This window comes from Chiloscyllium plagiosum, unplaced genomic scaffold (genome assembly GCF_037043375.1).
Source record: "Chiloscyllium plagiosum isolate Xiang-an unplaced genomic scaffold, Cpla_swu_hap1 HiC_scaffold_30, whole genome shotgun sequence".
NCBI classification, from domain to species: Eukaryota; Metazoa; Chordata; class Chondrichthyes; order Orectolobiformes; family Hemiscylliidae; genus Chiloscyllium; species Chiloscyllium plagiosum.
In genome coordinates, this window is record NW_028270168.1 from 47,826,854 (window position 1) to 47,852,009 (window position 25,156).

Here is a 25,156-nt window from a genome sequence, read left to right on the forward strand (position 1 = left end):
CGGGCGCGGATCAGGCGTTCGGGTGGACTCGGCGGCGGTTCGGGCTGCGCCGGGGGCCGCTGGTAGCCGCCAGACTTCCTGAGCGGTGAGAGAGTGTGCGCGAGGTGGCCGCTGTGCGAATCGCTGCTCGGAAGTGCACGGCGCTCAGCAGTTTTCAATGACTGGCCTGGTTACTGTGAGTATTGCCCGGCCGTACAAGTGGCCGTGTTTGGGCCTGAACGGGGTTGGGCCCTGGCACTTTTGTCCGGAGCCTCGAGCTCGCGGCGTGGGGGTGCCGGTCAGTCCGGGGAACCAGGCCCGTATTATCGGCTTCCGGGGAGTGGAGGGTGGCGGCTGCTCGAGAAGCGCAATTCGCGGGTGTCGAGTGAGTGAGTGAGCCGCGGGCCTGGGCCCCGGCCGCTGGAGGCCCCGGAGAGTCAGGCGGAGGGAAGGTAGCCGGTCGGGTGGAGTTAATTTTGATCATGGCTCCCTCCAGTCCATCTCCAGATTGTGTTCCGTGTTACCAGGGCGGGGGAGGGGGGAGTGAATGATCACCAGCTGTGGCTTGGCCATGGAGAGGGAAGAGGATGTGGATTAGCTAATACAATATTTAATTTCTGTGGCTGGTTGAGAGTTGGATAGTAAAGGAGGAGTTAGGAACGAACTAGAAATAGGAGAAACCTTTCAGAAAGCTTCGCGGCGAGCGTAGTGTGTTTGACAGGAATTGGTTGGTGACTTTAGATCATTCCCAAAGCTCTACAACCTTCAGGTTTCCTCACTCGTGCCCGAATCCAGTTGATAAAGATTAGTTCCAAGGATTACTCGCTAACTTAATGTTGTATCATTTGCCCATTATGAAGGGTGAAAGTGAGGTCTGCAGGCGCTGGAGATCAGTCAAAAAGTGTGGTACTGGAAAAGCACAGCCGGTCAGGCAGCACCTGAGGAACAGGGTCATTCATTCCTGATGAAGAGCTTGTGCTCGAAACGTCGTCGCTCCTGCTCCCTAGATGCTGACTGACTGGCTGTGCTTTTGCAGCACCACACTTTTTGACACTGCTAGAAAGGTAACGAGCAATTCCTATGCTGTAGCTTAGTTAGGAACAACGTGTGAAATGTCTGTACTGTTGAAGAGGAGCATGCGGGTATGTGTGAGCAGGAGACATGACATTTGATGTAGAGGAAGAGACGTAAATACAGGAATTGGATAGGTTTCCTCCATGTTTGGTGTAATAAAGTTGTATATATTTAAAGAGTGGGTTTATAATTAATTTTTTTTGCAGTGAATAAAGCATAGAGGAAATCTATCAATGATGCAAACGAAGAATAGAGTTTTGTATTAAGTAATGAAAGAAAGTAGTGGGTATAGGGTCAAGGTCATACTCTGAGAGTGAGCATGCATGTGACAAGTGAGCTCCTGAAAGTGTCAAATCTGGGACACGATCTTTTTCGGGGAAAGCATGTTCGTTGAATGTTGGCCCAGAATAGAGAAGGGAAATGTGCAGTGGTGTCTAGTGAAATTTTATCTGAATGTGCATGTAAAATAAAGTACAAATCGACAATGAGGACACGCTAATCCATGGGGAAATGTGTTGGAATGATGATTTGGAATGAGAATTATAGCTGGGAGTTCACTGTTGTGAGGAAGTCTATGTTAAATCAAATGGGGGCATAAATTAATGTTGAAAAGATCCATTCTTAAACTTGAGCAGATATTTAACTGTATATTTTAAGGATGTAATAGTGTCATTTTAATGCTACCAGTTTGAAGTGTACCTAAATTTAATATGCTTGAAGGTGCTACTGGTTGCTTTATTCTGTCTTGTTACAGATCCTGTTTTATTCCAAACAGTAAATATCTGCAACCCCAGATGTAAAATGATTTTCAATTTTTGATTTTTAAAATGGACTGTTTTATGGGTAAAACTGGTGCCTTTTAGAGTAGTGATTGTGTCACTGATTCACATAGATCAGAAGAGATTTTTTAATCGGGGACTCAAGCCTAAAGTTCCTGGCTCAGTGGTAGAGACACTACCACTGCACAGCAAGAGCCCTATATTTTCTAACCAACCTGATCAGATATGTTATTACACACGTTTGGAGTATTTGTGACTTGAAGCCAGGTGTCTCAGTTCAGGGGCAGGGACACTATCTCTGCACCATGAGAGGGCTCCTGTTTCTAATTAATCTGTTTTTATACGACCTGGTATACCTGGTCACTCCACAGCCTGAATTCTTTCCAGTTAATGGGACTATAATTATAGTCCAGCATTTCAGTGAGGCCAGCCTCTGTGTGAAATGGTGTACTGAAATAGGCAGAGAATCCAGAATTGCAGAGAAGTAAAAGCAGGATTTGATTCGCAATAGAACTTACTTCAGCAATAGTACACTAAACTGCATTCTCTTGGGAGTTAAAATGAGAGTATAGTAGAGAATGGTTGCTAAGTGATACCTGGTTCAGAGGAGTTTATGGAATGTGATCATAAAACACTTTTGGTTTTTTAAAAAATCTCGTATGTTTATAATGTCTTTCATAATCTCAGGATGTCCTAAAGGATTTTTACAGAAAGCAAAGTAGATTAATTGTCTAATCTAATCTATGTTCCAAGATTATGCTGTTGTCTTTATTTTTCTTTTGCATTGTGGGGTATAAAGCGTATATTGTAAACTGAGGTGAGCTAATTTACTCCTGACATTGAGCAGTTGTCAACGATCATCATCCTGCATGTTACTGTGAAACTGCATTTGCAAAAGATGAGTAGTTTAGGTTGATTTAAGTTTATCAAATAGAAATGTGTAGTTGCTGAGAAAGATTTGGTCAGTAAATTGATTCCCTATGACTCATGAGCAGCAGCCACTTAAGACTTTCCCCGAATGTAATTGTATTTATTTCGATCTGGTAATCATTTACCAAGGGGGAATATCTCATAGCCTGTTTTCCTTATGTGGTTATATTGACAATGCTAGAATATTGTATAACTGCTATCATATCAAATAAAGCATATCTACCACTGCTGCTGTGTCTTTCATTGAAAGATTTGGAACAATTGAATTATTTTCAGTCTAAATAATTGACAGTTTTTTTTGCTGTGCCGCCTTTTGACTTCATTGTAAACTATTTACATTTACTTATTTAGTAGGACTATGAGTAATGAAGGTTACAAGTTTTGGTGTATTTTTGTGTTAAGAGGTTGCAGCTCCAGTTTAACTTTAAGAACCAATTTGAGATTATTTCTTATTGTTGCCCTGCCAATATATTTCAAATTCAGAACCCCATTTTTGTTGTCACTGTATAAATTAATCCAAGATTACATATGAGATAAAGGTTGGATCTATATACAGAGACTGGGGGCAAGGTGCAAAATAGTTTCCATGGTCAAAACATTCGTACAAAGCAAGAAACGCTTGATAAGAAGTTTATACTGACACTTCTGAATTCCTTTATTATGGAAGTTTACTTTTTTTGGGGAGCCTGCAAATAGGATACCAAATGGCATGCACACTTGCACTTCCTCACATTGACTGTATAGGCTGATAACCCCTTATGACACCTGACTTGTCACACTGACATTTAGAGTTTTGGGGATTTCTCTTTGGTGAGAAGGTGAAGGTTCAAACCATATTTTGTTTTTAAATATCCCAGCAGTATAAAGATTTTGTTGATGACCTGTTTCAAATCCTCCTAAATGCTTTTCCAAAGAGTACAAGTTGAGGTGTAACATAAGGTGAAGAGCGCTATTTGAAATAGCTTTGACAGCTGAAATATTGAATTAAGAACATGACGACAAAAAGATACCACCTGAGAACATTGGCAGCAGTCAGAGGGATCTCTTGGAGAAAACTGGTCACATGAAGTTTAACAACGAGGGCTCTTTAGCCTCCTTTTTCCTCTATATCATTTTGAATGTCAAGGTGGAACTGAATAATAGAGAAAATGAGTAGTAGTCATAGAGATGTACAGCTTGGAAACAGACCCTTCGGTCCAACCCGTCCATGCTGACCAGATATCCCAACCCAATCTAGTCCCACTTGCCAGCACCCAGCCCATATCCCTCCAAACTGTTCCTATTCATATACCCATCCAAATGCCTCTTAAATGTTGCAATTGTACCAGCCTCCACGACATCCTCTGGCAGCTCCTTCCATACACGTACCGCCCTCTGCGTGAAAAGGTTGCCTCTTAAGTCTCTTTTATATCTTTCCCCTCTCACCCTAAACCTATGCCCTCTAGTTCTGGACTTTCCGATCCCAGGGAAAAGACTTTGTCTATTTATCCTATCTATGCCCCTCATAATTTTGTAAACCTCTATAAGGTCACCCTTCAACCTCCGACGCTCTGGGAAAACAGCCCCAGCCTGTTCAGCCTCTCCCTGTAGCTCAGATCCTCCAACCCGGCAACATGCTTGTAAATCTTTTCTGAACCTTTCGAGTGTCACAACATCTTTCCGATAGGAAGGAGACCAGAATTGCACACAATATTCCAACAGTGGCCTAACCAATTTGCTGTAAAACTGCAACATGATCTCCCAACTCCTGTACTCAATACTCTGACTAATAAAGGAAAGCATACCAAATGCCGCCTTCATTATCCTATCCATCTGCAACTCCACTTTCAAGAAGCTATGAACCTGCACTCCAAGCTCTCTTTTGTTCAGCAACATTCCCTCGGACCTTACCATTAAGTCTATAAGTCCTGCTAAGATTTGCTTTCCCAAAATGCAGCACCTCACATTTATCTGAATTAAACTCCATCTGCCACTTCTCGGCCGATTGGCCCATCTGGTCCAGATCCTGTTGTAATCTGAGGTAACCTTCTTCCCTGTCCACTACACCTCCAATTTTGGTGTCATCTGCAAACTTACTAACTGTACCTCTTATGCTCACATCCAAATCATTTATGTAAATGACAAAAAGTACAGGACCCAGCACTGATCCTTGTGGCACTCCACTGGTTACAGGCCTCCAGTCTGAAAAACAACCCTCCACCACCACTCTCTGTCTTCTACCTTTGAGCCAGTTCTGTATCCAAATGGCTAGTTCTTCCTTTATTCCACAAGATCTAACCTTGCTAATCAGTCTCCCATGGGGAACCTTGTCGAACACCTTACTGAAATCCATATAGGTCACATCTACTGCTCTGCCCTCATCAACTCTCTTTGTTACTTCTTTAAAAAACTCAATCAAGTTTGTGAGACATGATTTCCCACGCACAAAGCCATGCTGACTATCCCTAATCAGTCCTTGCCTTTCCAAATACATGTACATCCTGTGCCTCAGGATTCCCTTCAACAACTTGCCCACCACTGAGGTCAGGCTCACCGTCTATAGTTCCTTGGTTTGTCTTTACCGCCCTTCTTAAACAGTGGCACCACATTTGCCAACCTCCAGTCTTCCAGCACCTCACGTGTGGCTATCGGTGATGCAAATATCTCAGCAAGAGGCCCAGTAATCACTTCTCTAGCTTCCCACAGAGTTCTCAGGTACACCTGATCAGGTCCTGGGGATTTATCCACCTTTAACCGTTTCAAGGCATCCAGCACTTCCTCCTCTGTAATCTGGACATTTTGCAAGATGTCACCATCTATTTCCCTACAGTCTATATCTTCCATATCCTTTTCCACAGTAAATACTGATGCAAAATATTCATTTTCTGTGGCTCCACACAAAGGCCACCTTGCAATCTTTGAGGGGCCCTGTTCTCTCCCTAGTTACCCTTTTGTCCTTAATATATTTGTAAAAACCCTTTGGATTCTCCTTAATTCTATTTGCCAACACTATCTCATGTCCCTGTTTTGCCCTCCTGATTTCCCTCTTAAGTATACTCCTACTTTCTTTATACTCTTCTAAGGATTCACTCGATCTATCCTGTCTATACCTGCCATATGCTTCCTTCTTTATCTTAACCAAACCCTCAATTCTAGTAGTCTTTTTTTTCTAAAACTACACACCTCGTGCACTGGAGAGACTTGACAAGCAGTTAGCTTCCTGTGCTTTTTATGATACAAGAACTTCTACAACAAAAAAAAAGTTAACATCAGCACAGATGAAGTAAAATTGAGATGAGAGGGAAGTTCTGACTGTAACATTGCATACAAGTCAGTGTTAACATGTATGGAGATGCACAGTGCTGGATTCAGAGGTTTTGGATGGTTCAAGCTAATGGCATATTACTGACCAAAGTGTTTGGGAGCTTAATGCTTGTCAGCTGCCTGGAGGTTCTCTGCACAGTGAAGCACAGGTTTGGGAACTGCTGTCTTGTGTACTGGACACTTCATTATTTTAGCAGGCTGTACTGCTGCTCCACCCAATGATTGTATGAAAATGATCTTCCAATGCTTTATGCATTGGCTTCTTCTAATGTATTCTGTTTCTAGAGGAAAGAGGGTAGGAGCTGTCAATAACGGATTTTTCAGTACAGAAAGACAAAATACAGAAAAATGAATAGTAGGATATGCATGAGATCTGAGAAATCCCTTACTTAAACCGAGGTGTTTTAGCATTGAAATAAGAACAAAAGAAATTCAGATCAGGTTGAATCTGTGGAGAGAAACAGAATTAATGTTTCAGGTTGATGACCTTTCACATTTTTAGCTTTGGCTATTCTTTCATGGGTTAGAAATGAGATCAGTAATTGTGATTTCCCTTTAGTGAAGGGAAGTAAGGCTGAGGTTGGGAAGAGATGGGGAGTGAAAAAAAGGATGCAGCATGTTCCTGGGGGAACTTACTGGATAAAAACAACCAAAATTTATTTTACAATTAGCTGTTTAGGATTACCACCTGCTGAAAACTTATGACTTGACACTTTTATTTTGCTGTTTGTTGCAAAAAAATATTTTTTGCTCTTGGCTTAATGTAAACCATTGTCTGCAATGGATCACTGAAAAGAAAATAGTATTTTGAAACTTTTGTAGAACCTTAAAGTTTTATAAATGAAGTATCTTTGTAGCTAGATTACATGGGTGGGAGAGTTGAGGAACTGAACTTCTAATTCTGCATTTTTGATATTAGGATGTTGTCATGTAAATTTCCATATAACTTATGTACATTGATCATGTTTGTTTATTATAAGTTTGTAGCTTGCTTTACTCATTCTGGTATAACTTGCATGAAGTAATTTGTAATCAGATTGAAAACAGCTCACAGATGCTCATAAATGTAAAATGCTGTTTTTGCATGCCATTGTAAAGCATTCTACTAGAGGTCCCGGCACTAATGGCTGCCTATTTCTTAGGGAGAACAGGCTGGTTTCATGCTGAAGCTGGTAAATGGTGAAACTAATTGGCTTCCTCCAAGTGTTGTAATAAGAGCAGAAACCAACCTCGTCATAATCAGACTTCATTCTATCTGATAGGTTAAAGATGTTCTTTAGTGAATCACCTGTACTGACAGTTGTGTTATTCTAATGTAGCCGTTTAAATGTTGTACTAACATAATCAAAGTTTTCATGAGGAGGATTAATGTAACTTTTATATCTCTTGTGTGTTTAAGTGTTGCCTCGGGAAAAGTTTCATTGCTATTTTCTACAAATATGACCTTATCCAGTTTTACCTAACTAAGACAGAGCCAAAATATTAAGTGGGATAAATTATTCAATCAAAGGTACAACCTTGGTGACAACTGAAGTACTGATAAAATGTATGTTCAAAATGACACATTTGCCTATAATTTCAATTAGTAATTTAGCTTGGAGCATTACATTCACACAAGCATAATCTTTAAAACTAAATCATATTTTGGATCCTAAGCATGCATCGCAGTGATTAGAAAAAGTTGAGGGACCATTGGTATTCTAGATAATTTTTAGGAAGTCATGCTTGCATTTCAAATATTTTCCAGCTATTGTAATACTGAAACCCTGTTTTAAACTTTTATTGCCTGTGTAGTGTTAGCTCCAGTTGTGGAATAGTTAAAGATGATCAGCCAACTTTTGTATCATAATCTTTCACTGACTGACTATACTTCAGTTTATGTGAGGAGAGATTGGAATTTTACCAGGCCCTCTGACGTTAACCATACAGATTAATTTCTAGCAAGTGTGTACGCCTTGTAGATTCATGCACAATTTACTTTTAAGTATTCACTGACCCATTTCAAACCCAACTGCCAGAAGTGGAAGTGGCTTTTAAATCTCTTGTTGCTGATACAGCTTTGAACAACAGATTAACATCTCTCGGTTAGAACAAAACAACTGCATTTAGCAACATTATGGTTTTGCCTGCTGTCTCATCTGTCAGATGGAGCTAGTTAGATTGGGTGGAGATAAGCTCTTATTAAACTCACTTTGAAAAATCCACTATTTAGAAGATTTAAGTCTGCCCAATGGCAATATTTGAGTACCTAAAATATGATCTTTTTGGAAGGTTATAGGAATGATAAAAATTAAAGAATGTTTAGTAATTGCTTTGTATTTGTGTACTTTTAAGCTCAGATGGCTGGTTTGTTTTGTGTTGCAGAAAGGCACCAACATCCTGCACTGGCCGAGGTCACCACAAAGTCCTAACTTATCAACTGCACCCCTCTTGTCTCTTAGAATCTTGTATTTTTTAAATTGGGCTGTGGGATTTGTGCATCACTGGCGAGGCCAGCATTTGTTATACATACCCAGTTGTCCTGAGTGGCCTGCTAGGTATTAGTTTAGACATCACATGGCTGCATTATGTGGAGGGCAGACCAGGTGATTTCCTTCCCAAAAGAATACACATGAGCATCTACGACAGTCAACAGTTTCATGTTTGCCATTATTAAGACTAGTATTTATTCCAGATCTATTAATTCCATTTAACCTCCACAGACTGTAGTAGTGGGATTTTAGCCTGTGTCCCCAGAACATTAACTTCGGCCTCTAAATTGCTAGTATCATTGCCATGGTCCATCATCTGTCGCTGTGTGGATCTTTTAACATAATAAAACAATCAAACAAATATGTTGGGACATCAAGTTAATGTACAGGACATTGGTGAGGCCATTTTCAGACAGTTCTTCTCACCGTGCTGTAGGAAGGATATTGTTAAATGGGAGAGGGTTCAGAAAAGATTTAGAAGGATGCTGCTAGGACTGGAGGGTGTGAATTATAATGAGAGACTGGATGGGCTGGGACGTTTCTCATTGGAGTGTCAGAGGCTGTAGGGGGACCTTTTTATAGAGGTTTATAAAATCATGATGCGCATAGATGAGTTGAAAAGCAAAGATCTTTCCCATGGGGTAGGGGAGTTCAAAACTCAAGAGCATGTTTTTTAGGCTTAGAGGAGAACATTTTAAAAGGGAGTTGAGGGGCAACCTTTTGATGCTGAGGGTGGTTTGTATGTGGAATGAACTGCCAGAGGATGTGGTAGATGCAGGTAAGTTACAACATTTAAAAGACATTTGGAGTACATGAATGGAAACGGTTAAAAGGGATAAGAGGCAAGTAGGACTAGTTATAGAGTCATACAATTATATAGCATGGAAACATACCCTACAGTTCAACTATGCCACAGAAACCATGTTCCCAAACTAAACTGGTCTCACCTGCTTGTGTTTGGCCCATATCCCTCTGAACCTTTCCTATTTTTGTACTTATCCAAATGTTTTTTATATGTAACTGTACCTGCATCCACCACTTCCTCTGTCATTTCTGTCCACACTGTAACCACTCTTCGGAAAGAGCTTGCCCCGATCTCCTTTTTAAATCTTTCTCCTCTCATCTGGTAAATCTTTTCTGAGCCCTCTTCAATTCTATAACAAGACAATCAGGACTGCACACAGTTCTCCCGGAGAGGCCTCACCAACATCTTGTACAACCTTAACATGATGTCTCAATCCCTATACTTAAAGGTCTGGACAATGAAGGCAAGTGAGCTAAATGCCTGTCCTCCTGTGCTGTAAATTTCGAAGAATTATGTACCTGAGCCCTGAGGGGTCTCTGTTCTACAACACTACCTTGGGCTTTGCCATGAATTGTGTAAGTCCTGCCCTTATTTGTTTTAGCAAAATGCAATACCTTGCGTTTATCCAAATTAAACTTCATCTGCCACTCCTCAGCCCATTGACCCAATTGATAAGGTCACTTTGTAATCTTAGGTAAATTCTTCACTGTCCACTATATCTCTAATTTTGTGTTGTATGCAAATTTACTAACCATGCCTCCCGAAATTCTCGTCCCCAAATCCTTTATATAAAAGGACCCAGTACCGATCCTTTTAGTTCGGGAAACTTGGTTGGCACGGGCAAGTTGGACTCATTTGTTTGTTTTTGTGCTGTATGACTCTGCAGTCTGAACCTCCTTTAAAAATGAGGCAAATTGCCAAAAGCTTGGATGAAGTATGGTTTTAAGTGTGCCTTAAATGAGAAAAAAGTGAGCTAAACAGGTGAAGAAGCTGAAGGAGTTAATTGCGGAGTTTTGGGCCCACACATCTTGGATGCTTAAATGTGTAGCTTTAGTGAAGCATGGACCTCTTGGAAAAATCTGGAGGAGATGCTTAAATTGGGGAAGTACAGGCTATAATTTTTGAAAATGAAGCTGGGAGTTTTGAAAATTTGTAGATGATATGAGGTTCACACCTCAATGTTTGAAGCTAACTTTCCCAGCCAAACAAATTAGCCGAGAATGCAAGAAACATGTATTGTCAGAACGCAGATATTTTCAAAATTAGTTGCTCATTTATAGATGTGTAACAATGATTATCCCTTCAAACATTCTTGTAAATGGGCCTTTATCTCAGACCTTGACTCCCACCTGGTCAGTTAACAGCAATTAGCAAATCCATTGTAAATGGATAAGCGTACCTACTTGGCATGTAGGCTTTCCTTAATGCACCTGGTCGCTGGCTGATCAGCATTTATTAGTTGCCCTTGGAAAGGTGGTAGCGAGTTGCCTTCTTCGACTGGTACATGCCACATGCTATAGGTAGACCCAAAATGCCATTAGGAAAGGAATTTCACGGTTTTCACCCAGGAACAGCGATATATTTCCAGGTCAGCAGAGTGGTTTGGAGGGGAGTTTGCAGGTGGTGGTATTCAATGTATCTGCTGCCCTTGTCCTTCTAGGTGGAAATGGTCATGGGTTTTGAAGATGCTGTGTATGGATTTTCTGTAAATTTCTGTAGTACATCTTGTAGATACAGTCAGTTCTGCTATCACGCGGTTGTTCCATTCTCGTGCAATGCCGTATTATAAGAAAATCATGCAAAGCAGTACTATTCAAGCTAATGGGACCAGAATCACATTATAACCAATACACGTTTTAAATGTTCATGCTTTAGAAACAGTGTGTCCAATTTGTCAATCGTGTTATAGCAAATTTGAGTTAACAATGCACATTATAGCACAATGACCTAAAGTACACATTGCTGCTATTAAGTGGCAGTAATAGAGGGAATAGATGTTTGTGGAAGTGATGCCAATCAAGAGGGCTGCTTTGTCCTGAATGTTGTTCACATTCTTGAATGTTAATGGAGCTGCACCCATCCTGGCAAGTCAGGATTATTTCATCACACTCATGCCTTGTGTCTTGTATATGGTGGATAGGTTTTGGAGAATCAGGAGATGATCACCACAGTACAGTATTCCTAGCGTCTGATCTGCAGATCTAGCCACTGTATTTATGTAGTGAGTCCAGTTGAATTTCTGGTCAATGGCAACCCCCATGATGTTGATATTAGGGGATTCAGTGATGCTAATACCGTTGAATATCAAGGGGCTGTGGTTAGATGGTCTCTTATTGGAGATGATAATTGCCTGGCATTTGTGTGGTACACACTTTACTTGCCATTTGTCAGCCCAGGCCTGTCTTTTGTCAGTATCATGTTGTATTTGAACCATGGACGACTACAGTATTTGAGGAGTCGTGAATAGTGCTAACAATTGTGATCACAATGAATATCCCTGCTTCTGACATATGATAGAGAGAAAGTCTTTGATCAAGCGGTTGAAGTTGGTTGGACCTAGACCCCTGCAGAGAGATCCTGGAACTGAGATGACGACTTCCAAGAACCACAACCATCTTCCAATGTGCCAGGTACGACTTCAACCAGTGGAAAATCTACCTCCTGATTCCCATTGATTCCAGTTTTGCTAGGGCTTCTTGATGCCACATTTGGTTGAATGTGGCCTTGATGTCAAGGCTGACTTCCCTTTGGAATTCAGCTCGTTTGTCCATGTTTGAACCAAGGTTGTAATGAGGTCAAGAATTGTGGTCCTGGTGGAACCCAATTTGGTGTCACTGAGCAGGTTATTGCTGAACAGGTGCTGCTTGCTAGCACGGTTTATGACCCCTTCCATTGCTTTACTGATGATTGAGAGAAGAGTAAACTGGCTGGGCTGTCCTGCTTTTTGTGTACAGGAGACACACTTGGGCAATTTTCCACGCTGTCGGACAGATGCCAGTGTTGTACTTGTATTGGAAGAGCTTAGCTCAGGAAGTGGTGAGTTCCGGAGCACAAGTCTTCAGTACTATTGCTGGAATGTTGTCAGAACACATAGACTGTGTAGTATCGAGTGCCAACAACCATTTCTTGATAGAATGTGGACTGAATCGAATTGGCTGAAAACTGGCATCTGTGATACTGGGGACCTCTGGAGGAGAGGGAGATGGATCATCCACTTGGCACTTCTGGTTGAAGATTGTGTGAATGCTTCAGCCTTATTTCAGGCTCTTCCTTCATTGGAAGTATTTGTGGAGTCACCTTCCCCAGTGAGTTTAATTGTCCACCGCAATTCACAACCAGATATGGGAGGACTGCAGAGTTTAGATCTGATCCACTGGTTGTGTCTGCTTAGCTCTTGTCACTTGCTTATGGTGCTTGTATGAAAGTAGTTCTTTGTGAAAGTGAGGATTGCAGATGCTGGAGATCAGCGTCGAGAGTGTAGTGCTGGAGAACCACAGCAGGTCAGGCAGCATCTGAGGAGCAGGAGAATCGACATTTCGAAAAGAAGTTCTGTTTGGAGGCTTTGTGAGGTTAAGACCCCATATTGAGAAGTGCCAGTACTCTTAAGACGGGGATTAGCCCTATTTCAGATGGTAATGGTTGAGTGGGGGAGGAAACCGGAGCACCTGGAGGAAACCCACAGACATGGAGACAATGTGCAAACTCTACACTGGGTGGCAGATTTCCTTCCCTGAAGGGCATCAGTGAGCCACGGAGTTTTCAATGATTAACAGTGATACGGGTTCAGTAAATTCTTAATCACTGGTTTTTAAAATTGAATTCAAAATTCACCATCTGCCATGGTGGGACTAGAGTTGAGAGTGTGATGCTGCAAAAGCACAGCAGGTCAGGCAGCATCCGAGGAGCAGGAAAGTCGACGTTTCGGGCAAAAGCCCTCCATCAGGAATGAGGCATGATTCCTGATGAAGAGCTTTTGCCTGAAACGTTGATTTTCCTGCTCCTCAGTGCTGCCTGACCTGTGCTTCTGAACATCAAATTCTCAACTCTAATCTCCAGCATCTGCAGTGCTCACTTTCGCCGTGGTGGCTTTTGAACCGAGATCCCCAGAACGTTAGCCGAGTTTCTGGATTCATTGTATAGTAATAATATCCCTTGAAAATTGCCTCCTATGTTGTTGTGGCATAGTGACAGTGAACCTACCTCTAGACCAGGAGGCCATAACAGGCTATAAACATCTAGGGCAGCTTGAACAAAAGCTTCTGTTTGGCAAAAAGGTTCCCAACAAAGTTGCAACTAGAATATTTGACACTTAAATTAGGGAAAATTCTTTCTCGTGGCATCCTCCAGATTGGTCCAGCTGCAGTTCAAGACCTGTGAGTGCAGTGCAACGACTGGTATGAGAAACATCCCTCTCCTCTTCCTTGCTAAAATCAAAGAGCTTTGAGGAAATAACCTCCACCTTGTGGTCTGGGTTTATTGATCTGCAGAATTTGTTTTCTTTCCACCCACAATATTTGTGTCAAATCATCTGATTTGTCTGTCTTATGAATAATTTGTGCATGTATTGGGTTTAAAACACTACAACCTAAACTGTGTAATACATTTATCCAATTTTTGCCTCTGTTGAAAACCAATTTTGTCGACAATAAATAGTTGATTTTCTGTTAACGCTGAAACCTGATGTGAATTACCTTTGCCCGAAGTAGCAGTCCATCAAGCAAATCAATCAGTCAGGACGAAAACTGTCCGGTGGTTAGTCATGCCTGACATAGACGAAGTTGGTTGTAGTTGTTGGAGGTTGGGCATCTTATTGTCATCCTCACGGGGCCTTGAACCCCAATTAAACACAGAGGACATGAACCCCAATTAAACACTAGCCCCAGTACTGTGCAGAGGACCCGAACCTCAATCACACCCCCCTCCCCCCAGTGCAGCTCAGAGGACTCTAACCTCTATCTGCCAGCACGCTTGCAAAACTGTCTCTCTCTCAACTGGACTAATTAGCGTTTGAGGAATCCATAGGATAAAGAGCAATCGAGCGAGGGGACCATCTCCGGCACACAGGAATATCGAGAGGGACCAAGGTTGAACACCTTGTGGGCCCGTCCGTCGTGAGGCACTGATGTTCCGGGCAGACGCTGACACTGTGCGATCGTAAGTATCTGGATTGTTTGCCGACTACGCCAATATTGTCTTCCCGTTTTCCCCCTCCATTTGAAGCATAATGCTCAGAGACAGTGTAGTTTTACTTCCTTCATTCTTATTCATCATCTGATGAAGCTAACAGTGGTGAAGAGGAGGTCTGTATGTTTTTTGTCAGTGGGCTTCCTATGGATATTAAACTACGTGAGCTTTACCTTGTCTTTCGATCATTTAAGGGATATGAAGGTTCACTGATCAAGCTAACATCAAAACAGCCAGTTGGCTTTGTTACATTTAACAGCAGAGTTGGAGCAGAAGCAGGAAAGAATGCATTTAATGGCATTCGACTTGATCCCGAAAATTCTCAGACATTTTGGTTGGAATTTGCAAAGGTGAACATTAACGTGGCCAAAAGCAACTGATGGCTGCAACTAACCCCACAAATACGCACCGTGCCTTGGGAGCGCACTTCATTGCACGGGACCCTTAAGAACAGTACTGATCCCTGAACTTCCAGAGGCCTGGGCTCCCTATCCACTGTACACAACAGAACTGACCCCTGCCATTCCACATACTGTGTTCACCTACCCTGCTGCTGAAGCTGCAGCTGCCACACATCACGCTCAGATGCACTGGTATCCTCCATCTGAAGTATCTCCATGAAGATGGAAGTCTTTTCAGTTTTGTTAAGTATTTAACTGCCCTTATCCAAGAATTCAGATTTCTCCATGGAGAAATTTTGTTTTCAGGTTGGACTTTACTGAAGGAGATTTTGCATAGCTGGCTCATTTTCACTCCACTTGGAGGGGGTGGAATTGTCACTAAGGAATGTGGAATTTAAGAACTTGACTAGTGAACACTTTTGTTTTCTATGTGAGGATCCTGTTGACTGTATGGACTAGTAATTCTTGTTACAATCATTGTATGCTATGTGTCAATAACTTACTTAAATACTGGCTGTCAGATTCTTACAAATAAGCTGGTAGCACCTTTTTCATCCTCATTTAGTTGGTCATCCTGGAATGATAAAAGGAGGGAATGAGATGTTAAAAGGTTAATTTGTTGTGCTGGCATGTAAAAATATTGGATGAGCCAGCTGGGGGTGGGGGGAGGAGGGAAAAACGTTGTTTTCCTGTCTTGCAGGTAGGATGTGACAATCTAATCCCATACCGTTTTAAGGGAAAGCCTGATCTCACGCCGTTTTAAGGAATAACCTGATCTCATTTTTGGATATAATCTAATCACTTTACGTTGTTTTTGGGTGGCATGTGACTGTGGGGGAGTGCCCAGGGTTTGTGTCTTGTGTACATGACTGACTGTGATATAAATGCCTGTATAAAGGGAGGACGGTACCTTTGTTCAGGGAGCCTTGCTTGACATACTCCGCAAGACTTACCAAGAGTGTTAAGTGTTCCTCCAAAAGCTTGTACTTGCCGAAATGAATCGCGGCTATTCACAGAAATTGGTGTATTATAGTTGTATCAAGCATGTAAGAATCTCAAGAAGGGAACCTAACAGGGAGATAGAGATTTCTAATTAGGAATGGACGGAAGGATTATGAAGAGCAGGCAGTAAAGTGCAGTTGATGTGGAAATGAGATCAGCCACGATCATATCACATGGTGGAGGAGGCTCGAGGAGCTGAAATGGAGTCATGCTTCTAGTTCTTAAGCTCTGAGTTTACAATCAGTTTTGTACTTGATAGAACAAAACGTTAAAAGCTAAAAGACTAGATCTAACCTGGCTACAAAATTTTTGTGATGCTCCATGACAACATTACATAAGGCCTACATATAAAATGGTTGGACTGGGTTGTGGCTGCCCTAGTTTAGACATCAAAAGGTTATAATTATTGGCCCCTCAGTTATTTTCAGCCTGGTCTGGCGAAGCAGAGTTATTTAAGGCTTGTTCTTCTATCACGTACAGCAAAAAATGTCTGAATTAAAGTCCTCTGTTTTGTATTCCAGGCAGTCCACCATGACCTAGGTAATTGAGCAAATTTCAGGAATTGATGGAAGAAGCAAGGTTGATGGGATAGCATGTTTTTGAATCTTCTTTTCAATTAAAATGATCTAGTATGAACAGTCAGCAATCTTCATACTTTCAGTCTTTGCCCCATTTTGGACTGGACATTTATGGTTAGGAACTGGTTCCTGTCTTTTCAAGAAAACTTCCATCAATTAACATACCACCTAATTAAATCTATTTCTGATTCCCTCATTCCTTTCTGCTTGTTGGCATTGAATCAGTACCATTGAAATGGCAGACAAAAAAATGACTTCAGTGCTTTATTTTGCATTTTGGGGTTTGTGGATTATGAAGGTGAAGTAAACATTATGCACTGTTTATGCACATTAACCCTGTGGGGGAGGGTGTGTGGTGGTATTCAAACGGAAGATCCATAGAAACACCAGAGAAGCTGCAATATTTTCCAAGTCAGTCAGTTTAACTTCAGTAATAGGAAGCTTTTCAGAGACTCTAATCCAGAACAAAATTAACAAGTACGTGGACAAGTGTGGATTAATTAAGGAAAGACCGGATTTGTTCAAGGGAAATTTGTTTTAATAATCCCCACAGAGTCCTACAACTTTTAAAAATAATTCCAGTCACTCACTGACTTAAAAGAAACTTGGCCATGACAGGCATTGGACAAGAATGGGTCCTTTGGGGGACAAGTGGAGTGATAACTTTTGGGAATAATGAGACAAGGCAATATGAAATAAAGGATACAAATCTCAAGGGAGGTGTAAGAGAAGAAACGTGGTCTTTATGGGCACACATCTTGGTGAATATATTGCAATTTGAGAAAGCAGTTTAAAAAGCTTTTGGGTTCCTGAATTTTAGTGAAACATGAATGTCACAATAAATCGCTATTAATTCCAGATGTGTCTCTGTAGAGGACCTTGAAGATGCAGAGAATGTTTACTAGAATGCTACCACGGTTTAAGAACATGTGGAGTAATTGAAGTTGGATTTTAGATTTTAGAGAAAGTTAAGCAAGTGATCAACTCATGAAGCATTTTGATAGAGTAAGCCAGAGAAACAATTTTGCTGGCAGTAGACTCTGTGATAATTGGCAGTAAAGGACAGATGTGAAATGTGAATTTTGCTTGCGTATTTAGTTGTGATCTTGAATGTGCTGCCTGAATTAGTGAAAAAACAATCCATTTTAAATAACTTTAAAATCGAATTGGATGCAGGGTTATGGGGAAAATAGCGTGGGACTAAGATTAATAAGTAGCTCTTTCAAAGAGCCTGCATTGGTGAAAGGGACCAAATGACAGCCTTTTAAGTTTTAAAGCTCAGTGAAATTTTAAGTATAGGTCTGCTCTGACAATGAAAAGCTGTATGCAAGAACTTGTGTTAAAAAAAAAAGTTATTGCCTTTTTAAGCCATGTTGCTTAGTGTCTCTGTGGTACATTTTTTAAACTAAAGGGCAATAACTAGTACTGGTTGATTGAGGTAAAAATAGTCTCCCATTTGTGAAGTTCTTTGGTGCCTTCCCTGTCTGACCATTCTTCATTTGATTAGGCAAAAGTGAGGACTAGTTGCTGGAGATTAGAGTAGAGAGCCTGGTGCTGGAAAAGCACAGCAGGTCAGGCAGCATCCAAGAAGCAGGAGAGTTGACAATTTGGGCAAAAGCCCTTCATCAGGAATTCTTCATTTTGAGCTCATACTAAGACTGATGGTCAACTTTTTGACAACGAACTGAGAAACACAACTGAACCCTGATCTGTCCTTGTGTGAAACAGACATTTGCACATTTTCCAACAAGTCAGTGACTCTATGCTTCTCTCCCCTTTGTCTTTCTCTCTTTCCCTACACACTTTTAGTTCCCCCCCCACCCCTCCAGTCAGTCTTTCTGTCTATGCATTCTGACAATCACTCTCTTCTTTGTCTCTCTCTACTTGTTCTGACAATCTGAATCCTACTCGAAACATGCTACAAAGGTGACTAATTAGGCAAAGTGAAATGATATTATAATCCTGACTCAAAGTATTTAATACTGACACTGCCTAGTACAAGCAGGAACTGCATAATGATACGTGCAGTCTATCATTGCATAGACTTTCAGTCAGGAAAGCATATTTGCCAGAAACCTCATGGCTGAAAGCGAGTCTTTAATTAGACCAAGCCATTGTGTTCAGTTATTTGGAAGACGAGGTTCTTACTTTATCATATTGGAAAGAACTAAGCTCCCTTGTGTACCCTGATTTAGTAATTCCCATACAAGGAATGAAAGTAATCTAGAACTCAAGTGCTGTTTAAAAACACCCGGTTTGTTTGCCTACTTAATCTCCTTTTAAAGGTAAAAAATCACACACCACCAGGTTATAGTCCAACACGTTTAATTGGAAGCACTAGCTTTCTGAGCACTGCTCCTTCATCAGTTGGTTGGATGAAGGATCCAAAAGCTAGTGTTTCTAATTAAACTTGTTGGACTATAACCTGGTGTTATGTGATTTTTAACTTAGTACACCCCAGTCCAACACTGGCATCTCCAAATCCTTTTAAAGGATTGTTCTTATGAATTCTGAGGTGGGATAAATACCACACCTTCCCTCAAGACAGTACTCGTTCTAAGAGCATGGCCTAATAATTTTGGCACCTGTAGATATTGCAGTAGTCAGGTAATATGTCATCATATGATCATGCTGCAGATTGCACATACACATGTCATCAAGCAGTGTGCGATGGTATAGAAAAAGCCAATTTTAACTCTTGTGGAGACTAGTGACATTTTGTTGTTTGTGCCTGAAGAATTGTGAAGGAAATCTTTCACAAATACATTCCAAGGCCAATCCAGGAATTTTATTGGAACATTGGAAAGGAATTTAATTCCCACTGTTTATCCGGTAATGTTTTGTGTAGCTTGCTAATGGATATTTAAAAAATGAATTCACCTTTATTCATACAAAATATGTAGCTGAAATTTGTTGGGCATTTGTAATTGTGATTTGCAAACTAAAAATTGGGGGTAGCTTATTAGCTGTATTCCAAATCTGCTGAAAGTTTAGTCAGGCATTTCACAAGAGTTTTCAGTCCCCTCTACTTTGACTAGCCAGTTAATTGAATGTCATGTCTACTGATTTTTTAAGGCCCAGCCATTGTTTTCATGCAGATTATGATCCAAGAATACAGATTTCTCAAAGGGAATTTGTTGTGCACTCAGTGTCCCCACCTCTGAGCCAGGAGGCCTGGATTCAAGTCCCACCTGCTCCATAGATGTGTAATAGCCCCTCCGAACAGGTTGGTTAGAAGGTATTTACAGATTTCTCTATCTGTTGCTGTTACCACTGTTCAAAACTGCCCATGAAGGTTGAAGTATTAGGCTCAATTTCAGTGATCAGTACTCCTCTTGTATTCAGTTGCTCTTCCTTTAGATACTATTTACCCAGCTGTATCCCAAAAGCAGAACAACTATTTAACACTATCTCTTCAAAATAGAGACCTGCATTTGAACTAACATATTTCATCCAACTGAGATAACTGACAGTTGGCCCAAAGATCTGAACTGTTAATTTTCATATTGGCAAATAAACACAATTATTTAATGCCAGTTGGAATAATTATCTAATTATCAGTGAAAAAATGTAACTGTGTTCCAGCAGCATGTGCCTATTTATTTTGCAGCATGGTGGTTCACACCAGGGATTGAAGGGAACTTTACCTTTTTGTTTTGTAAGTTCTGGCATATTTTGCCATCAAACTATTTTCGGCATGCTACTTGAGTCATAGTTGTTGCTTTCAATGATCAGAGCTTACATCACAATTTAATGACTAGGTAGTTAACTTGTCAAAAAAATTATATGTTACACTTCTATTTCTGTAATTAGCATTATAGTAAATGAAAGAAGGCAAAACAAGTCAGTGGGAATTAGGGGCAAAATCTCTCCATTATAGAATCATAGAATCCATATAATGTGGAAGCAGGCCATTCAGCCCATCGAGATCATGCTGACCCTCTGAAGAGCATCCCACCCAGACCCACCCCCTTACCCTATCCTTGTAACCCTGTATTTCCCATGGCTAATCTACCTACCCTGCACATCCCTGGACACTATGGGAATTTAGCATGGCCAATCTACCTAACCTGCATATCTTTGAACTCTATTAGTTGGAGTCATCCAGGGCACATAGTAAATTGGTTGTGGTTGTTGGAAGTCAGTCATTTCAGCTCCAGGACATCTTACAGGAGTTCCTGAGGGTAATATTCTAGGCCTACCATCTTCAGCTGCTTCATCAATGACCTCCCCTCCATCATAAGGTCAGAAGTGGGAATGTTCATCTATAGTTATACAATGTTCAGCATCATTTTCGACAACTCTGTTGCTGAAGAAGTCCATTTTTCAAATGCAGCAAAACCTTGATAAATAACTAGACTTGGGCTGGAAAGTGGGATGGCACTTTGATGCCACAAAAATGCTAGGCAATGACCATTTCCAATATGAGACAATCTAATAATCATCCCTTGAAATTCAATGGCTCTACCATCACTGAATCTCCCATTATCAATATCCAGGGGTTATCACTGACCAGAAACTGGACTGAACTTGTCACGTAAGTACAGTGGCTACAAGAGGAGGTCAGATGTTAGGAATCCTGCAGTGAGTAACTCTCCTCCTGATTTGCCCACAGCCTGTCAACCATTTACTTTGCACAAGTCAGGAGTGTGATGGAATACTGTCCATGTAATCTGGATGAATACAAAATAACAATGCTCAAGAAGCTTAACACCATCAGGACTTGCTTGATTTGCACCACACCCACAAATATTTACTCCATCTACCCAGAGGCATTCGGTGACAGTAGTGTGTACAATTTACAAGATACACTGCAGAAATTCACCAAAGATCCATGGACAGCACCTTCCAAAGCCATGATCACTTCTAGAAGGACAAAAGCAACAGATACATGGAAATGCCAACATCTGCCAGTTCCCTTCCAAGCTGCTCACTATTTTGATTTGCATAAAAATGCCATTCAGTGTATTTGGGTCAAAATCTTGGCATTGGTTACCTTGAGGCATTATGGGTCTGTCTACAGCACATGGACTACAACAGTAACAGTACCTTAAGAGTAACCAGGGATATGCAGTGAATGCTAGCTTGGTCAGCAAAATAAAACAAACTTAACTTGGAATAGTTTCAATAGAAGCTTGCACCCATAGTTGTGTTTTACAAGGAAAACTCAAACTTCACTTTTTGATTGAAGAGTTTACAGATCAAACTCTGAATTCATAACATCATCATTGCGTTGAGGTAAAATGTATTCCTAACAAATTGGTAGTGTTCAATGTTTTGTTTTCTTGTCCACAAAATAAATTAAATGCAATTCAACATAAACTGTATTTGATATTCCAGATTTGTTGTAAAAATCTATTTGTCATGGCACCAGTGATAATTATCCATTGTTATTTGATTAATTGTCAATTATATCAAAAATGTGTAGAGAGTGGGTGACTAGGACCTGTTACAGCAAATGGTGATTCCATTTGTCAAGACTTCTTAAGCACTGCATTTTATGTAAGAAGAAAAGGATCTTAATTCACTGAGCTGAGCATTAAACTTGGTTGGTACAATAATTATAAAAATGCATCAGAGGTGCTTAGCTTTAGTTTGTGTTACAGGCTCTTTAGTTTTTCTCATTAAATGTAAGAATATTGGTGTAAAGTGTATTTTGAGTATTCTCTTTCTTGTCTTTCACTTTGTCCTACCAAGATAAAAATGCTAACTTTGCCTATTAAGTTATTGGTCACTTATGTGCTGCCTTGTACATATTTAGTTCAAACATTTAATGAAGTAATCACATAGGGCAAGAGTCAGAGGGAGACTTTAAATTTCTGCAGTGAGCATGAAGATCATTTTATTTATGTTGTGTTTATTTTGTGGACCCACTTCAGAAAACAGTTTTATAATATTGACTGCGGCATTTTGTGCTGTGGGATCCATATTTATTTTTGTGGGACAGATTCCGTGGCAAAGCAGCAGTAAATGCTGGTGCCTTGAGTATGCGTAGTTAAATTTAATTTGCGTATACTTAGTTCTGGCTGGCACACTGGCTACCAGGGAAATTTGCCAGCATAAAAGGAAGACATTATTTATATTTCTACAGCATAAAAGCCCACTTTCAGAGTCAAGAAGCTACCAGAGACCGTAATGCCTTAAAACAAAGTAGTGTACTGGATGGCAAGTAAATATGGCTTGACTGTGTTTTTAGATCAATATGAAAAGTTTTAAAAGTTAAAGTATTTATTGAGGCCATCGGATTGGTTGTGCATTTGAGATGGTAGAGAAATATCGGGTGGTGTTCTTTTGAGCTGTTATGAGTTGAAGTGGACACTTTTCAATGCCTGAGGAATCGAGAGTTAGATGAAGAAGGATGTGATGATGTCTATTGAGTTATAAGCCTGACTCAATGGTTGAGCTTTTATTTAACAATCTCCAAACCTGTGTAGGTGTTAAAAGATTCAAATTTTGTGGGGGAGCTGTTATTTGTAGTGTAGATAATGCACTTTAATCCAAGACCTCATGTCTTTTATCTGGATGTCTCTCTTAGTATGTGGAATTAAAGCTCAGCTATTCTGATATTGCAAGTCTAATATTCTTCAGCTTAGCTAGCTGATGACTCTAGAACCAAGGGGCATAATATCAGGAAAAGGGGTGGGCCATTAAAGACTGAAATGAGTTTCATCACTGAGGAGGGTGAATGTTTCAAAATCTCGATCACAGCTTCATAGAATCATGAAGTAGAGACATATCAGTGTTACTGCATGAAAAGAGGCCCTTTGACCCATTCTGTCCACGCCACTCATTAAAGTATCTATCTAGTCTGATTCCATTTCCCAGCATTTGGGCTGTGACCTTGTAAAATGTGGCTTTTCATTTAATTAAGACTTGAATGTTGCCTCTACCATCCTTTTCAGGCAGTGAGTTCCAGATATCCACCACTCTGGTCAAAATAATATCCTCCTTAAGTCTGCTGTAAATCTCCTACCAGTTACAGATAGTTCTCATATAAAGCATGTTTCGGTAGCTCGATTTGGCTATAATATCACTGAAGAATTAGGGAACGGTATTTTCGAAAACGCTTACCTCTTCGCAATCGTGCGATTCCAGCAGCAATCGTTTTGCTCACTTTGTTCTGCACATGCATTGATGTCAGCACTGAAGTCTCCGCGCTGTTCTGCACATGTGCCGATGTCAGCTGCTGTCAGAGCATGTGAGAGGTACAGTACCAAATATTGAGCAGCTTCATCTCAAACATTAAACTAGTGAATGTAGATTGCTCTCCCTCTGAGGCAAGAATATTCTTGTATAATTCCTGTCTAACCCCTGTATAATTCCTGTCGGACTGCATTACTTTCATACATGCCATTTGCCTTTCTAATCTGTTCCTGTACCTGCATATCTCTTAATCTGAACTCACCCCCAAGAAACAGTCAGGAGACAATCAACCACAGCCATCTCCTTCTGCAACCACAACTACACCAGAAGGTAGTGATGATGATGACCCTCTGTTCCTGCATCAACAATATTTTTTCAATGTAATGTGTTAAATTTACTTTTGTTTCATTAATAAATGATTTAAACCTTCATTCAGGCTGTGCTATACTTTGTGTTAAGCTTTTGAGTGATGTTTGAGCAATCTTGAGTGATATTTTTAGGCCCTATTATTTATATTAAGTTATTTTCTATTAAGTGAGGTGTAACTGGAATGCAACTATGGCATTCAAGGAGAATTAAGTGTACATTTAAAACTATGCCCCCTGGAAATCAGCCGTGCAGTATCTGTGCTCTTTGTAATTTTGTAGACCTCAACTGGTTTTCTTTGTTCCAAGGAAAACAATACACCGAAGCTCAATCATTTTGCATGTTGAAGACTGAAATTGGCAGTTTAAAGACAAATGACATCAAAGCCATGGCAGCAATGCAGGAATTTGTCATTGAGGTAGATGATAAATCATAATCTAATTGAATGACTACAGGTTGTACTAGTTGAGTGGCCTACCGCTGATCCTAATATTCCTTTGTTCCTATTAGCTACATCCCCTCTAAGTTGTGTGATGGAACATAAGGAAAGCAATTCCAATGTTCTGCACATGGCGATTGCTTTGGCACGCACATTGTGGCATTGAGTTCCAGTTCTGGGTGTTTCTGCCATGCATGGACTTTGGATACCAGCCCAGCAGGGAGAAAATGTGAGGGAACACTGCCACTAAGTATTGTTTTTTGAAATGTACTTTGATAACTGGAAAGTTATGGTGCCTGGTATGACTTGCAGGCTCTACCTGATTTAACTGATTAAATCATGGTGACAGTTTCATCAGTTTCTCTGGTTACTGTTTTTGTGTGACGTTAAGTTGTAATACAAATACTTGTACAAGCAGTGACATTCTATGGTTTGCAGAGTTGTATTATCATGTTTTCATCCTCTAATTGCATTAGTCAAATCTCACTTGCAAAATTTCAAAGCCATATTATATATATATAGTACATCTTTCCATATCTTCAGACAGAGCGATGGAAATTAACCTCTGACTCATTTGACAGCTGCATGAGTGGTTTCTTAAATTCTGTAGTTGAAAGGCACGTTGAAGGACAGAATGAAGCTGTACAGATGTTTAAGGGTTAATCTCAAATCCCTGATGTATAGTTTAAACATTTTTTCTAG

At 40.5% G+C, this 25,156-nt stretch overlaps 1 protein-coding gene and 1 pseudogene across 1 annotated transcript in view; both read left to right on the forward strand.

The window, feature by feature from the left end:
- The first annotated feature begins 26 nt into the window (after nucleotides 1–26).
- The window catches only part of LOC122563751 (protein tyrosine phosphatase type IVA 2-like), a 129,099-nt gene continuing 103,969 nt past the window's right edge, over nucleotides 27–25,156 (forward strand). The window contains exon 1 of the mRNA XM_043717939.2: nucleotides 27–175. The gene's annotated coding sequence lies outside the window, so the exon portion shown is untranslated. The remainder of the gene's footprint in view (nucleotides 176–25,156) is intronic.
- Nucleotides 13,364–15,512, forward strand: LOC122563752 (RNA-binding protein with multiple splicing 2 pseudogene; annotated as a pseudogene).